This window comes from Coptis chinensis, chromosome 3 (assembly GCF_015680905.1).
Source record: "Coptis chinensis isolate HL-2020 chromosome 3, ASM1568090v1, whole genome shotgun sequence".
Lineage (NCBI taxonomy): Eukaryota > Viridiplantae > Streptophyta > Magnoliopsida > Ranunculales > Ranunculaceae > Coptis > Coptis chinensis.
In genome coordinates this window covers 49,020,192-49,038,744 of record NC_141458.1, presented here as the reverse complement: position 1 = coordinate 49,038,744, position 18,553 = coordinate 49,020,192, and positions in this window count along the sequence as shown.

Here is an 18,553-nt window from a genome sequence, read left to right as displayed (position 1 = left end):
TAACTATCAAAGATATCCAAATAATACCGCACCAACAAAGTAGAAGAGGAAGGCACGTACATACTCGTGGATCGACTCCTCACCAATATGATAGTCTTTTCGGCTTCTCCTTGAGTCTATTCAAATATCTCAAGTAAACCAACTCATATTTATAGCTCCTCCCTTAAACCGCTTAGCCGATAATCTCAAAACTCGCGTCTTGCTCATCATCTTCAACCAAATCAAAACCTTCAAAGAAACTCATCGCCGAGTAAAACCTCTAAAGTTTCATCAAAAGGAACGACATCTCCATAACCAATTGGGATACCCGTGAGCATTGTGAAATCAAGAGGGGTAATCCCAAGCTCACCCCATGGGAAATGGAATGTGTGGGTAGTTTGCCACCACCGCTCAACTATTCCAAACAACAACGCCTGATCATTTTGTCCCAAATTAGAATTCAAAAAGCTCCCAAATGGTGTGGCGGATATAATGTCGGTAACCGTGACAAAATTAGGATCCGTTTTTGATTTCATACAACGCCACCACGACACAACATTTGAAAGTGCACAACGCACTTTCCATAAGTGTACTTCCTACATTCAACAAACACGCACGCAATACGATTTAATTACAAATATTTTTTTTTAAAACAATGCGACAAATTCAAACTAATTACACAACAACAAACTTGATATAAACTAACATAAATAATAATAATTAACATAAAAAAAAATCAAAAACTTACTTGAGACTCCGCCACTCGATTTGCTACGTGTCGGACCGATGTACTTGCTAATGGTGGGTGTTCCTCGATTTCACAACGCGGTGGAAAATTGAACCCAAGTTCAATTTCGTCCTCCTCGCCCACATTACGCGTTCTCGACGACGATCCTTTTTGCCCCTTTTTTTTGGAAATTTTAACATTTCCAAACCATCGGGAATGCTCTTCATGTGGTGAGGTTGGTGGGGATGGATTGGGGGGTTGAGAAGTCATTATGAATGGAATTTTGTATGAAAAGGTTGTTAATGGAGGCTTCAAAATCGAATTTTGGCTGGAAAGGAAGTGAAAATGGAGCCCGTTCGTTTGGTATTTGAGCCATCGACGGGATGTTACATCCCGCCTCGTTATAAAATATCGACGGGATGTTACATTCCGCCTCAGATCAAAAAACTCCGTGACGGAATCTAACATCCCGTCCGAGATATTTTTATCACCTTTGCATTGCACGGCTTCACCTTGTTTATCACCGGTTGGTGAAAAGGGGTGAAAAGTGAGGAGGTGGCGGTGATAGAGGGGGGGAAAACTATCACCTGCATTGCAAATGCTCTTAGAAATGAAGGAATTGACATTAAGGGAAGAGTGCTGAAATATTTCGACAACATGAACTATGGGGCTAAGCTTCTCTCGACAGATTACTTGATAAGCTCTTTCAAGGTTCATAGCATCCAACAATAGATAATTAATACACATTGTGCTAGTTATTTATGGGTTGACTCTCTTCTAGTTAAGGGACAATTCACAAGAGCAACACCTTAGTATCGGGCGTGAGAGTTTACTGATATTTGGCCAGCATTTAATAACTTATACGGGCAAGGAGATATGATCAGTTTTGTACGATTGTTATGTTACACTTCTGTAGGGGAGTGATATTCTCTATCCAGCACACGCATAACATGTTGGAAATGACACATCGACCTGTGGATCCAGGTCGCATCCATGAGCTAATAGAACGATACTAACAGGTCGCAGTATCACGCGAACTACACTAGGAGAGTGACTCAGATACCCCTTCCAGAAGCAATCATGACTAAAGGTGTACTTACACATATCTTGGCCGTCAGCCACTGGTCACGGCCGCAAGCTACTTATACAGACTGACACTCCACATCATTATAGCAGACCTATGAGGCAGTTCTCACATGTTACCCTGATCTCCACCCCTCGTTTGGGATATCATTTACACGTGGTGGGCAAGGATACACCCTCAATATCTATAAATACCTCTCCTATGAACTACACCAGACCTGATTCTACTCTCCCCAGAAGAACCTAGAGTAAGATACGTAGGCAGTTCGCTCTCAAGACGAACTCGGTCCATCCAAAAACCTATTCCAGTCTCCCATCGACTGTTTGTAAGGGAAAGCTAAATCACACATTTACATTGGCGCCGTCTGTGGTCTCGATTACTTGAGAAACCAAACCACTTCCAAACAATCAATAACCAAAACTCTCAAGCCCACGAAGCATGGCAAGCTTCGAAGCTCAACTCCACATGCTAGCAGGACAATTAGGCACGATGAACGAAAGCAAATAGTTCACCGTCGGGCGGGGAAAGCGTCACACTACGTGCACAAGTGGATACCGTAACCCCACTAGGTGCCATCACGAGGACGACGCGTCATCAACGTCAGTCAACAGATCAACGAGCTGAGCCAAAGGCTCGACAAAAATGCAGTAAAGAAAGACTCCACCCTGATAGTGCAAAAGATGCTGAAAACCTACCGCGCTTCTCCATTTGCTGCTGAGCTACTCTGCAAGATTTCTCCTCCAGATTTCGTCCAACCATGGTTCCCAATGTACGATGGCCGTACATGCCCAGGCCAGCATATAGCTCGGTATGTTCAAAGTCTCGCACTCTATAGTGCACCAGAGTTTGACCACCTTCATTGCAGACTATTTCCCGCTAGTCTAAAAGATGGCCCACTTTACTGGTTCTTCTCCCTTCTCCCTCGACTGGTTTACTCGCATCTCCAAGCCACGCCACTCGCACCGCAAGCACCATCAGTATATATGCACGGACAACAGGCTCATAGCCTCTCCGAGTCTCGCTAGTTGAGGACCTATACTCCTAGGATCAACTCAAATGGAGAATGCTCTCCGAGCAAAGACGCCTCGGGCTACACACGCCTCAAGCGAAAGCGTAACGCCTCGGGGAGCTTACAGCTCATAGCCTCTCCGAGTCTCGCTAGTTGATGACCTATACTCCTAGGATCAACTCAGGGAGAACGCTCTCAGGAGCAGCACGCCCTCAGGGGCTACACACGCTCTCAAGCGAGTAGAACGCTCTCAGGAGCTTACATGCTCATAGCCTCTCTGAGTCTTGCTAGTTGAGGACCTATACTCCTAGGATCAACTCGGCAGAACGCCTCAGAGCAAAGACGCCCTTAGGGGCTACACACGCGCTCTCAAGCGAAAACGCCTCGGGAGCTTACAGGCTCATAGCCTCTCCGAGTCTCGCTAAGTTGAGGACCTATACTCCTAGGATCAACTCAGCGAGAACGCCTCAGAGCAAAGACGCCCTCGGGGGCTACACGCCTCTCAAGCGAAGCGTAACGCCTCTCGGGAGCTTAAGGCTCATAGCCTCTCCGAAGTCTCGCTAGTTGAGGACCTATACTCCTAGGATCAACTCGGCAAAGAACGCCTCGGAGCAAAGACACCCTCGGGGCTACACACGCTCTCAAAGCGTAACGCCTCGGGGAGCTTACAGGCTCATAGCCTCTCCGAGTCTCGCTAGTTAAGGACCTATACTCCTAGGATCAACTCAGTGAGAACGCTCTCAGGAGCAGCACGCCCTCAGGGGCTACACACGCTCTCAAGCGAGAAGAAGGCTCTCAAGAACTTACAGGCTCATAGCCTCTCCGAGTCTCGCTAAGTTGAGGACCTATACCCCTATGATCAACTCCGCGAGAACGCTCTCAACGAGTAACACGCCCTTAGAAGTTTGTAGGGTCATGAACCCCCTAAGTCTAAACTAATCGGACACTTACATCTCCCAGATCGCTCTCCCGAGCAATACTACACAAACATAACGCTTTTACGACAAAGACATCTCATAAACAAGCCCAATAAATGAGTAATAGCTACAAGCAGACAAGCAAAAGATAACATTAATCATACATTTACCATGAAGCTACACGACCAGTTTCAGATAATCGGTTAACCCACCGACCGGGCTGGTTTACCCGTAAAAATCCGGATCGGACCGGTGAACAAAGGAAAAAATTAACGAATCGCCACTTTCGTGGACACCCGGTTCAGATCAACAAAGGCGAACTGCTCAGGCAAGCCTGAAAACACAGCTCTAATGTTTAACCCTCGTAGGGGCAAAGAACAGACATAATCACTACAACATGAACCAAGTTTCTTACCAAGACAAAGAAGAGAAATCACCATCACGGAGCCGCGACCACATGTTTGTCCTGAGGAGGCGATCTTTGGTCGAAACGCGCCTCGCAGCCCGCGAAAACAACGCAAGATACCGTCCCTTTGAGCCCCCGTCGCCTCTTGTAGTCGACAATACTTCGCCCAAATTTGGCATACTCGCTACAGCCGTGGTATCGCGACTTTGAGCTTTACGAGCAACCCCCTGACATCACTTAGCGTGCTCAGTGACTTCCGCTACCTCCATTTGCAGCTCAACCATTGCAGCGGACGGTTTAAGCGTTTCATCGCCAGTAGACGGTGATTTCCCATCGTCATCGCGTCCAGCTTCCTCTTGTCAGCACCCCAGGCAGCTCGCAAACATCCCAAATTCGACTTCGGGAGTTGACGCGTCGATATCGACCATCGTTACCCGCAAAGCATTCTTCACTTATCATACCCAGCCAGAAACTACAAGGACAAAATCATAATCAGAATCACTTAAGAAACAAAGCGGCAAAGCTGACAGATAAACACTCACCAAACAACTAGCCATGTCCATGGTCCCCAGCAGCGTCTCCATATCTTCATCCTCGACTTCAGCTTTGTCCCCGTCTAACACGATCCCCTTCAGCAAACTAGTCGCTATGGGTGCCGAGTTGAAGCTGCAATCAGAACGTTTTACAACACGTTTCTTCCCCGTTCTCCCCACAGTAGAATTCGCTCCCTACGTCCCCGACACGAGGGAGCGAACTCTCACTAGCGACGTGACGACCTTGCCCCAGGTCGTCGCTTCCATCAGCAGCCCGATGGGAGCCTTCCGCTCGCTGCGGCAACCTGAACACAATGCCGCCAGTCGAGCGACCTGATCCCTTGGATCGCTTGCTCTTCTTGCCCCCAGACGCCACAACTTTCCTTTTGCCACGGTCCCCATGCACATGAGGATGGAACTCCATCTCCTCCATGAGCAGAGGGGAACTCTCTCTTACACTCCCTTCTCCACTAACGTACGGAAAGCACCGAGCCATAAGCGAAGCTGAACACAGAAAACAAAAGAACGCTGGTTAGAGCGGCCAGTAACCTTTACATTCATGATTTAAAAGAAGAAAAGAGAAACGTACCTGAGTAAACGGGAAAGGAAAGCGAAACAAATGCAAGAGGGAAGAGAAGCAGCCGCAGCAGGAAGAACAAGAAGAGCAAATGTCGTTGCTCTCCCAAGACCAGTCATATTTATACCCATGAAACGTCTCTTCCCAAGGCACACCATTATGGCATCGAGACACCAAACGCCAGCCAACCTGGCAGCCATCATTTCATATCTCCCGACCGCCCACATTCCGACACGTGCCACGCACGCACTATAGCTCAGGCCGCTCCAGAGTACATAACGCATCCTCATAGAGACGAGCGACCTGCACCGTTTAGATCGCGACAGTATGCTTATGCTTACAAATGCAAACATTCTTATCATATACAAGACTAAGTGTAGAAAGCAAAGGCAACAAGATTCACATTTATAAAAGAAGCGACCTGACGACATCAGGGACGCCCCAGTTCACAGACTAACCATGTTGCTGAGAATACTTAGGAAATCCAGCACAGTTAGTCACTAGTTATCATAATCAATGGAAAAGCAAAAAAACGAGCGGCCCAGGTCAACCCAGGAAACCAACTCTATTGTTTACGGCCAGAGGCCCATTACAAACACAAACAACAAAACTTCCTAGACAATATCATCAAGATCTTCTCCAAGAGCGACATTCAACACGGAGGCAGAGTTCAGATCACCAGAAGACGCCACAACTGCCTCAACAGTAGCCACATTGAGCTCGCCAGACCCCTGAAGCTGCTCACTCACCACACAAGTAAGGGGAGAAGGCACGACCGCAGAAACAGTGCCAGCACCTTCGGGCAGCTCGCCTTCGGGTCCTCCCAAAGTTCCGCAGTCCCGCTCCTCCTGCAGGTCGTCCAGCTTTTTCTCCAGTTCCTCCACCTCAGCACGGATGGTGAGATAGGCCTCTTTCGCTTGCAGGGTGGAAGTCTTGCATCGTTCAGCATAGGTGTTCGCCGCGACTAGCTGGCCCCTCAACGCCTCCACCTCATGCTTCAACCCGATCGACTCGTTCACTGCAAAGGTCTTCTCCAGAGTCAGGGCTGTGAGTGGAACCTCAGCCAAGATTCGATCCTTCTCGGCTGTTGCCTTTCAGCATACCGCAGATTCGGCAGCGTCCCTCACCGACTAACGCGTCCGCCTTTTTTCGGTTCAAATGATCTGCGCGGCCGTCTTCAAACCGGTACCCGGCGATCAATCTGCGACAACTTCGCCCGACATATCACGTTAGTATCAAACAACAAAGATGTAACGCGATAACACAGTCAAGTTGAGCGCAAAGGTTACTTACCAGACACATCACCTTATCCATCCCACTCAGATTCGACTCCAGCTCCTTAGCATCCAAGTCCTTCCTATCACCATCCGTGGTCATACCCTCCAAAGAACAAGCGGCTATAGGTGCGGACTTGTAGCTGCAGTCCGACCTCCTCACATAGCTTCTTCCCACCACCTCGTCTATATACATCAGTTGCGCCCCAAATTTCGTCTTTTTCCAAGATGGAGTGCCCCTTACCGCTCTCTCACACCAACCTTCCCTTCATCTTGCCGAGGGATCCCCAACAACCCCAGGTTGAGCGACCTCCGGGGGCAACCTCCGGGCGCCCTCACCTAGGGACCGGTCGAGCATCGGTCTCCCCTCGAAGTTCGCGAGCCGCCGCTTCCCCTGTTTCAGCACTTCACCGCCCCGGTCGCGGTCTCAAGAACCCTCGCGAACCTTTGCGGTCGAGACTCGGGACTTCAAGAAAACGCCCTCCACATCGAATCGAGGCGCCCTCTCCCCCTCCCTCCCTGACCCCGAGGCCCCAACACCTCCAAAGTAGTCACTTCACCCCGGCATGACCTCGGTGCCTATCTTCCCTCGTAACCAGATCACTCCTACGCTTCTCCATCACAGGTTTCTTCGACGTCCTCCCGCTCACCTTATCCCGCGCCCTGGCTTTTTGCACTTGCCTTCTCTCCCTAATTGCGGGTCCTCCACATTCTTCAAAGAAATTAGCAACTTCCGGTAGCTTCGCTTGTTTCTTAGCTCGCGTCAGCCTAGCGAACTTCTCAATCACTTGTCGACTCGACCCCCTTTCCAAGTGGATATTTGCACAGACAACAAGACAACAGTTTCAGTATAAGTTCAACCAAAGCAAATTTGATATCATCAAACAACGCACTGGTACCCACCAATAAAGTCGCGATATTTTATTGTCCACACCAACCCGCTAGCAGCACAAGGCTTCCTACAAGGAGCAGCGGTCGTTTGTCCCACGACTCGTTACTCTTACCATCCAGAATGCTCGACAGCGTAGCTCGAGTTTGCAAGCTAAAGTTCAGCGACCTAGATCGCTTTACGAGGTAGTGCTCGATAACATCAGCGACCTCGATTCGGTACTCACCGCTGGTGTTCAATAGGTCAAAAACCTTGAACAATCGCCACGTGTTACCAACAAACTGAACAGGCGCCTTGCCACAGCGGTTCAGGAACTCACAAACCAGCTTGGAGAACGGTATCGTCATGGACGCCCTCAACTGCCCCTCACAGATAATCACCCCATGATTTGGTGGGGTGTACCTATCGCTATAAACTAGAGCGTTCTGGTCAGGCTCATGGATCTCCAGACCGCTTACGGTTATCCCATATTTCTCTCTCAGATATGGGAACGCCCTCAAAGCATGTCTATCCACAGCCCTAGGCGGCAGCCCGCTCGAAGACGGCTCTCAAATGACTGACTGTGTTAGCTTCAAAGCAGCCTACTGACGCAGATCGAGCCGCATCTTCCTCACTACTAGCCCTCTCAACCGCCTCATCTTCATCATCACCCTCAACCACCCCACACACAGACTCATCTTTCTCATCATCTTCGTCATCCCAGCCAAGAGAAACTTCACGGACCTCATTAGATCGAGTGTCATCGGAGTCAGACATTTTTCTTCTAACCCTAACAGGTCTAGCTACTAAGTAACTAACAGGGTATCCTAACAACTCTAGAACATAGGCTAAACACGAAACAAGAAGTAGAGGTTCAACAATGGCAGAGAATTAACCTGAAGGATGATGCGGTAATGAAGTAGTGTCTACCAGACGAAGCAGCCAAATGAAGTTTCAAAAGAGCCAGCAGAATTTTTGAACAACCGCCCCTCCAGTTTCCAAGGCATCATGATTACACCCCAGCCCTAGCGGCCCAGGACTTCCAACCAACTGTCCTGTCTTTTCACATCCTAAAAAAAATGGGGCGGCACGTTTTTTCTCTGCAACTACTCAGATCCTGTCACGTGCTGAACACGCGTCAAACGTTTGCACCCACCAGCTCACATGGTTAACACGAGCCGCTCCTCACAGATCGTTGGAAATTTCTACCTCTAGCATGCTCCACGCGCGCGACCGATCTCTCTCAGCAAGTCGTTTTCACAACCTACTGAGAGGGGGCTGTGTAGGGGAGTGATATTCTCTATCCAGCACGCGCATAACATGGTGGAAATGACACATCGACTGCGGATCCGTGTCGCATCCATGAGCTAATAGAACGATACTAACAAAGTCGCAGATCACGCCGAACTACGCTAGAAAGTGACTTTCGGATACCCTTTCCGCAAATCATGACTAAAGGTGTACTTGCACATATCTTGGCCGTCGACCATCGGGTCATGGCCGCAAGCTACTTATACAGACCGACACTCCACATCATTACAAAGACCTATGAGGACCGGTTCTCACATGTTACCCCTCGATCTCCACCCTCGTTTGGGATATCCTTTACACGGTGGGCAAGGATACACCCTCAATATCTATAAATACCTCTCCTATGAACTATGCCGGACTGATTCTACTCTCCCCGGAAGAACCTAGAGTAAGATCGTGAGGCGCTTAAATCTCAAAGACGAACTTCGGTCCATCCAAAACCTATTCCAGTCTCCCATCGACTGTTTGTAAGGGAAAGCTAAATCACACCTTTACAACTTCTTGGGTTTTCCTGTAAATGTAAACAAGTGATATGTTTATGGCAACATGCATTATTTCAAACTAATCATCCGTATTTTGCCCAAGTTCAGATACAAAAAGAAGTTACGAAGAAATGAATCCCAAGACAAGGACCGCTTGGTATCCAGATCAATCATTTTGGTGTCTAATTTTTGGTGTCTAATTTTGAGTCATATTTTGAATGTAGTATTGGAACAGGGATGTCCTATTGTTTTGTAGGCTTCTCTTACCAAAATAATTTTTTTGACAGCTAACGTAATAGAAAACGGTGTTAAACTGTTAAGAGTCTCGTTATCTAATCTTAATCGCAAAGTTAATCTAATGGGATTAGATGAACCCACACAAGTTGACTTGTGCGGTTACCCTTACTGAATCCGGACTCAAGAAAGAATAGCGTAGACGATGGTGCAAGGGGAATAGCAAGATTAGATATGGTCCATTGGCTAAATAGAACTAGATTAGTTACCAAAAAAAAACTATTGCATGCATTAATCTTGGACAGCCAAATCTTCTGATTTATTCAATATTCTATCATAACCACTGAATTTGCTTTTAAGGAATCAAAACCCCACATATTTCAATAGGCTTTAAATAAGTATGATTCCTAAAGCAGCTTGTTTCTCACCTATAAATTGTTAAGGTACGCTAATTAGGTTTTTGTCCTGATTCCTATCACAAGAAAAATAAAATAGAAAGCATTATGGGGTTCAAACCGGTTGTGTTAACTAAACAACTTGTGCTCTCTTCTTCTTGTTTGTCTTATTGTTTCAACTGTTTCAGGTCTGCTCTTTTTGTTTGTTCATATTTTATGTTTCGTTTCCCAACTCTGGCGTATTCAGGTCCTAAGTTTAACGTGTAAAGATATAATCCTCAAGTGAATTTAGTAGCTAATCTTGACATCTTGAAGTTCAGATAGAATGCAATTTTTTTTTTTTTTTTTTTTTTTTTATGTGGAAATTTTATTGATACTGATAAGGATTTTTACAAATAATTAGGACAAGCGTGTAACAAGCTGTGCCGCAAGTCCTTTCTGAATAGCAAATCCTATTCTTCTAAAAACAAACTCGTTAGAACCAAATTGTCATAACGCTATCGTCCATGACTTTCTCAAGTCTCTTGAGAAGCTCAACTGACTGTTGTTCCAAGAAACCGAAAGTGTCGAAACTAAACGGAATGAAACAATGTTGGTTAGCCGTGCAAGCTTCCTCATGCTTCTCCATCTTCCCTGTCGCTGCTCTCTTTGCTGCTTCTCCCACCTCAAAGACTCCATTCCCCAGCCCTACCAACGGAGAGGCTCCAGTTACATCAACACATGCATGTCTCCCCTCGGACCAATCAGATATCGGACATCCGCAGTCGAAATGTAGATCTTCCCTCATTCGGATCAGTGAGAAAATTCATAGGAGCCTCCTTCTTTACTTGTACCCCAGCCCTCCAAAATGCATCACATAAAATATCTCTGACATGATCATGTCGGTATTTGAAACCTGGAAAATGCCTACAATGTGCTGCATGGTCCCCGAAGGCGTCTAGTCTACTCTTTTTGCAAACAGGGCATAGACCACCATCAGAGTACAAAGGAATCATGAGACGGTACCGGAGAATAGAACGATACTCCACCGACGACATACGCTGTCCCAGTCCCTCCATTGGAATGGCAAGTAAAAAATCCTTAGCGTGTTCTGACTGCAAGCATCCAATGACTGCTTTTCGACGAAAGCGGATAACCTGAAACTCCCTCAAGACCAAAGAATAATCTTACTATAGAATGCTTCCGCCAAAACTTTTTGTGGTTTTGAGGGGACGGTAGCATTCCCAGCCATAGAACTGAGGTCAAAATCGGGTAGACAAAGACTCAATGCACTCTTAGCAACATCAAGAATCTCATCCAAAGGCACTGGCCCACAACTCCTAAGAATGTGGTTCTGAAGCTCAGAAGTCCGACAACGGAGGCCACAAAAAGCAAAAGTAGAGACATCAGTGGCACAATAAATACCTAACCCACCAAGACGTAATGGGAGTGTCGATAAACGCCACTGCAAATCACCGAAGTTAGGACCATCAGAAACCACAATACCCTGGAGAACATTGCGGAGATGCCGATCAAAAGTCTTAGCTGCCTCTAAAAAAGGGATGGTGGACAAGTACGAATCACAAATACCAACTTAGATAGCCCAAAGACAAGCACGTAAGAGAGCTAACTCACAACCGTGGATCATCTAATATAGCTAAATGGTCCATCAAAGTCGCAACCTTTTCAACACGCTTGCAGCAAGGCCCATGACAAAAGATGGATCAGTGCTGACCGCACCTCCAAGCAACCTGACTCCCTGCTGAGGACGGGACAAATCTGAAGGAAAGAGACCAGGAGTGGAGCGACGTGGATCCAATGATGGCCAAAATATCTCAGTTTTAGCCACATTAAGAACCAGCCCGTAAGAAGGTCCTTCTTCCTGAATCATACCCAAAGCCGCCGCCACCGCTCAGATCTCCAATCGAGTCCCATTATCTAGATACCAAGCATGTAGCAACAACCGACAACCCGATCGATCCGCGAATCGGGGATGCAACACACGGTGCAAATAGAAGGAGACCCAAAGGGTCGCCTTTGTTGACCCCATGGAGTGACCATATGTAGCCATCCCCATATATAAACCTCGCAGGTTGACAATACAAGTACTCAACCCGAGCGGGCAATACAATAGGCAACGGATAATGAACCTCTCAACATGGTAGTCCGATCAACCATGTTAAAAGCATTCCGAAATCTACAAGCAAAGATCGAAAAGAGAGGTAATCCATCGTTAGCATACACTATCGCGGTTGACAATAAAAAAGCGCTTCGCACCACCGTAAACACCAACCCCATACTCGAAAATCCACGTAGGTATCCTACCACATCTTGGGAAACTCCTTTCATTGCAATCTTGGAGACTAGACGACGCCAAACCATCCCTACAGCTATATAGATCGAATACCATTATCCGCTTTCGAGAAGTGGAGTAAAGCGGAGCACTCGCGATGAATTCCGCTTAACGGGCCGTGGACATCGCCCCTATAACCAAAGATTCACCCACGTGGGTCAATGATCTCTAGCAAATCAGACGATATAGTCTGGCTGCAAAGACCACTCATGGCATCCAACAAATGCCGAGCTCGAAGACCATCATCACGACCACAAGAAGTGCCTTTCGAAATGACCGAATACATGCTAATAGGGCGACTCTCTCTACCACTAAAGGGGCTCGACAAAGAAAAGGAATAATGGTCTCATTGTGGTTGTCGATCGGTGCTTCTCCTCTAATGCACATATAGTCTCTACAAGATTGAGGCTACTCCCGATGATGATAACACTTTAACCACGCAGCAAAGAAAATGTCCATCGAACTTTACGTAAGCATCGACGCACATTCCGAAAGTGGAAGCAGATTTCTGTTTGGTTTGGATTGAAGAAGGCTCTATTACACACTTTAAGAGGCTTAAACATCCCACTGTGCTCATTCCATGTCATCAAGGCATGGAGAATCTGCTTCTGGCGAAGGTTTTTCTAGTACCGAACGACGTTCCCGGACGATTACGTGGTTGAAAAACTTGCGAGTGCAATGACGAAGAAGGAGACGAACCCAAGGCATAACCGACCCGTGATCGGTCGTAATATCCCAAAGAGCGATTTCAATGCACCGGAAAAGCCAAACGACAAAGCACGTGGTATACTTTTCACAAGACGGTGTTGGTATACGGAATGCACTATCAAGTAACGCCTCATCAAGTTCGCGAAACATTACCAACCTGATTAGGGGTATCACCGCCACCCCCGTTCGTCGTGAGTGTAAGATCCGTAGTGTTGGGCTTAGAGGCGGCGGCCGTATATGCCCAATAACACATCGCGGGTTCTCCACTCCATCAAAGCAAAGCGGTTCTATGGTATCATCCGGATGACGACACGGTATCCCAAGAGCATGAATGCAAAGACAAATGCCGCGAAACCCATTTGTCTAATGACCCAAGGAGTTCTCCGGTGACAAATACAATTCACGATCATCCTTAATTTCATCTCAGTACCTATCGATACTAACCGGCATCCAAATGTTGTTTATCGAAATGCGTGAAAATATAGGGAACAAGAAACCCATTACCGCTTTTACTCCATTGGTGCATCCATGACGATCCCGAAAAGGACAATGGACACGTTTCTTAGGGGGGGGGCACGGACCCGAAGAAGTCACCGGTAGGCGAGACCTTTCTTCCCTCTCATAGTCAAAACCCGCAGCTAAGTCAACAAACCCCAAACCAAACAAATCCCAAACTATACATATCCCATACCCCAAACCCGAGAACAACAACACCACAAAACCCAAAAATGGACAAAATCCACGCACAAATCCCAAAACCAAATCCAACAACCAAATCCAAAACCAAATGTCGCGAATTCAAATTTCTTGTCAAGGAATTGGGTATGAAGTCTTTGGTTGCAAAAAAAGACAAAGAACGTAAACAAGATAATGACAATCGTTTCTAGCAAAAACAAAAATTCTGAAAAACAAGAACCGCAGAGTGAGTGCACAGACCGCTTGCGGACGGTGGTGAGTGAATGATGGTGGTCTTTGTCTTTGTTAAGGTGGGAGGAGGAATCAGTGGGATTGGAGGTCATTGTGGTAGTGGAAATGCCGATGGTGGGAATGGTGAGCAAATCTGTTGGTGGTGGATGGGGATGGATGGTGAAGGCGATGATGGGGAGGTGCGCGGTGGCGGTGATGGGGAGGTGCGTGGCAGGTGATAGGGTTTCTTCTTTGGGAAGAAGTGGCCGCTTTAAAAAAAAAAAAAAAAAAAAAAAAATGGTCGATGACATATGGTGGTAGAAATTTTGGGATATTATATAATGGAGGTGGTAATTGGTGTTGGTGGCTGGCAGATGGAAGAGGCACATCACGAGTTGTCGCAAAGGGCATGGAAGAAGGTGGTGGTGGTGGTGTAACTAGGTTGGGTGTTTAGTGGAAGAAGGTCATGGCGGTGGATGGTGAAGGGGGGTGGCGGGTGATGGGGTGGATGGTGAAGGGGGTGAGTGGTGATGGTGGTGGTGGGGGGGGCGTGTTGCCGCGAAGTCGTCTTTGGGAAAAAGAACCGGGAAGAAGGCGTTTTTTTTTTTTTTTTAACTGCTTACTTTTTAAATGAGGAGTCCGGCTATCGAATAAATGTAAAATTAAGAGTGTGTTTGTTATGATGGAAACACTATGGAAAAGGAAAGGAAAATAAGAAGTAGTCCACCTTTTCCATAGTTTTAAAGGCGTTGTTTACCAAATCTGAAAGGAAATGAGTTTTTCCATATGGAAACAAAATCATGGAAATGAAAAAGGTTTTGTGTCCTTAGCTAACCCCTGAAAATTTTGTAGAAAGAAAAGGAAATAAATAGTTAGGGACTTACTACTAACACACCCATAACCCAACAATACAATTATTCTTTTCCATAGCTTTTGCAAACAAACATGATTATTCTTTTCCCCAGTTTTTACTTTCTTTTATCTAGTTTACCAAACACATATCATTTAAAATTATTTCCTTTCCATTCCATTATATTCTATAGTGGACCACCCATTTTATTTCCTTTCCTTTCCATGAGTTAAAATTTAACAAACACATCCTAAAGTGTCTTCCAATTAACACCAAGATAACTTGTTGGCGTCTTCCTCCTTCAAAACCCACAACAAAAATTTACGAAAACGAAAACTCAAATATTTGATGGATACCCAAACATCTCAACCCACCAGATGTAGTATTTTGACAACAAACCAAAGAAATTAAAAGAAAAGGGCAAACAACCAGTATATAGAATCATCAACTGATCTCTTCTTCATTTTCTAACATATGTTCTCAACTGATTTTTTCATGCCCACAATTTCTCACTCTTCAAATGAGCAAAGAAAAAAATATATATATACTAAAGCAAGGAGGTTTCTCATATTTCCATCCCTCTCTGTGTTTTGATTTGTTCGTTTTTTTTTCAAATGAATCCGTGTTTCAGAAAAGGAAGACGAGGCTGTAGAAACAAAGTACGGGCTTGTATTTTAAGGTTTTTTCTTATTTAAGCTTCGTGGATATTTTGTTTTTTAAAAAAGGGATTAAAGGGGAAAAGAAAACGGAAGGTTAACTGGGTGTTAAACAAAAGACACTGTGTGGGTTCTGAGTAACGGGTTACTCCACATAGTAGCTAAATAATCCCACCGTGTTACATAAGGAAGATATTCTGGTGGGGTTCGAGTCCGGACTTCTAATATCATCACCCAAAATTTTTACTAGTGGGCACTCTGGGATATCAACTGATATACAAATCTTTCCCATTGTGGGTGAAATTGGATTGCGTCCATACAAATTTGAAACTTATGAAATTGGCAATACAAGTTGGATCGAACAGGATCTTAGCTTCTTAGGTCTCACCTAATCTATTGGCTTGGTGGCTGGTGCAGTGGTGAAATAGAACTTTAGAAAATCATCATTACTCTGTGTACAAGTTACTTTTTTTTTTTGGGTAAAGGAGTATGGAAATCGGTAAAATCATTCAAATGTTTTATGAGTCTCATGTTTTATTTAAGAAGAAAAAATGAATGTAGAGAGACGGAATGTTTTGTGGGGATTCACTAAATAAGTTATATATATCATGATATAGAAAAAGAAATGACTATTACTAATTAATATTGTGATAACCCAAAAGATTTATGTGTTTTGCAACTGCTCGCAAAAACTTGGCAGAAAAGTATGATGGTTGCGGCTCGGGATGCTACAGCCACGTTGCTCCTTTTGTTTGTAATAGTATGTGCAAGGGTAGAGGATATCCAGGTGGTGACTGCCCAAATATGAATGGCTGTTGCTGTTTTGCAAAATAAGTGTCTTTCCAAAATCTTGTTACTATGAGTATTCATAAATTGCTTTGGACTTGATTATCAATTGTGAAATCACATATGGATTTGTCTGTGTTCAGTGCTCAAATTAAATTAGGGTTAACCAATATTACCCCCACTAGATGAGCCAATTAGGATTTTTTCCCACTAGAGGAAATTAGGGTCTACCTCCCTAAATGCACACAAAAAAAGAGTTAAATTGGGTTGACCGAATTTTTTCTGTATGCATTTGGGGGTGACCCTAATTTCCCATCTAATTGAGAGAATCCTAATTGGCTGATCTAGTGGGGATAATACTAATTCACCCATTAAATTAAGGTGATAGCCATGGTCTCGTATTTCAGTTTGATCAAAATCTCAATGGCCAAGAACACAGCTTATATTGTGGCAATTTACTCGTAACGAACTAAATAAAAAAGCAGAGACTACTAAAAAGACCCGAACAAAACAAAAACACTTACTATCTTCTCATCATTTGTGATAGTTAGTAGCAGTGTTACAATGAGAAGTGTTACGCAGCAGCAACAATATTTGTAGGTTCTTACATGTAGACCAAAAATGAAAATATTTTTTCTTTCGCTTAACGACCAACAAGAACATAAAATGAGAGAGTATCACATTTTATATGGAGAGATGGTAATAAATAGCTAGCTTTGATGTAGAACAAATTAACAAGGTACTAATCTTCTTTCAATATATGCAGAATTTAATCGTAACCATCTCTAGCCATATGAATTCACTTGTTATGTTAATTATGATAGGTTCATGCATGTTCTAAATAACATCAACAATGAGAGCATATTTTGAAGGAAAAAACGAAAGAAGTGTTCATAACGGAGCACAAATTATACTTTACCTGACAGTCATTGTTGTGAATAAAAAACTGCGGAAACAACGTTATCCACAACAAACGGATCAATCCAACACAAAGATCGATCCTTCTCAATAGACAAGACTTCAACACCCTCCAAACAATCTCCCAACAATTCTCAATATCAAATAACAAGCATATAAAGTAAAACAATTAATGTAAAAGAAGAACAAACCACAAGATGAGATATATCGTGGTTCGGCAATTTGCCTACGTCCACACTGCGAGTTCCAAGCTTTACTAGATGTTCAGAGTAACAGATTACAAGTCTCTCAATTCACTCACAAAGAATGAACACTCAACTCACAAAGAATTGCTTTCTTGTAATCTCTCTCTTTCTTGGTTTTGGAAAAAGTTAGGTTTTCCAAAACCTTGATTTTGTTTTTTATACCAAAAACAAATTTGGCGTTATTGTAAGCGAGGCCCACGAAAAAAATCTTGAAGCGCAAAAAACTCTCTCTGAGCGGGTGGCTTTGTCTCTAGGCTCTTGGAGTGCGGTCGCTCTCTCTCTGGCGCGGTGGCTCTTGACTCCGTGCTCTTGGCTGCTGCCCGCGTCGCTCGAACGGAAAAAAAAAAAAAAAAAAAAAAAAAAAACATCCCTTTTTCTCTACATTCTCCACCTCGGTGAGGTTTTAACACATAAAACCAAGCCGAACATATCCAAAGAAGAACACATCCAAAGAGGAACACATCCGATGGGAAGACTTGCGGTCAATCGCCTGGCGGCTATGCCCACACAGGGCTCTTTCAAACATGTAGGATTTGGAGCAAGTCCAAACAGTGTTGGAACTTAACTCCGGTGACAACTTTCGTCAGCATATCAGCAGGATTGTCATGGGTGTCCACTTTCTCAAGTGCTACATCACCATCCTCAACGACATCCCGTATAAAGTGATAACGGACATCAATATGCTTGGTCCGAGCATGATGAACTTGGTTCTTCGCCAAATGAATAGCACTCTGACTTTCACAATACAAAGCAACATTGTTCTGCTCAATACCCATATCATCTAGAAGACCTCGAAGCCATAGTGCCTCTTTCACTGCCTCTGCCACTGCCATATACTCTGCATCAGTAGTAGATAGAGCAACTGTAGCCTGTAGCATAGACTTCCAACTAACCGGTGCACCATGCATCATAAACACATAACCCGGTGAGTCGATCGTCGCTATCTAGATCACCGCGATAATCGAATCCACAAACCCACCGACATAACAAGTGCTTCCACCATAAGCTAATCCCACATCCAAGGTACCTTTCAAGTACCTTAGTACCCATTTCATCGCTTCCCAATGCCGCTTCCCGGATTTGCCATATACCCTTACAACACTAATAACTCGCGGAAATGTTTGGGTGTGCACACCACAAAGATACATCAAACTACCCACGCACTTGCATAAGGAACATTAGCCATATGCTTTTGTTCCTCCAATCAACTAGGAGAGAACTTAGCCGAAAGCCTAAAATGCCCAAATAAAAGGTGTAGAAACCGACTTTGCATTCTCCATACCAAATCGTGAAATTACTTTCGAAGGTATTTCTTCCGAGATACAACTATCCGTCCGCTTCTTCCTATCTCTGTCA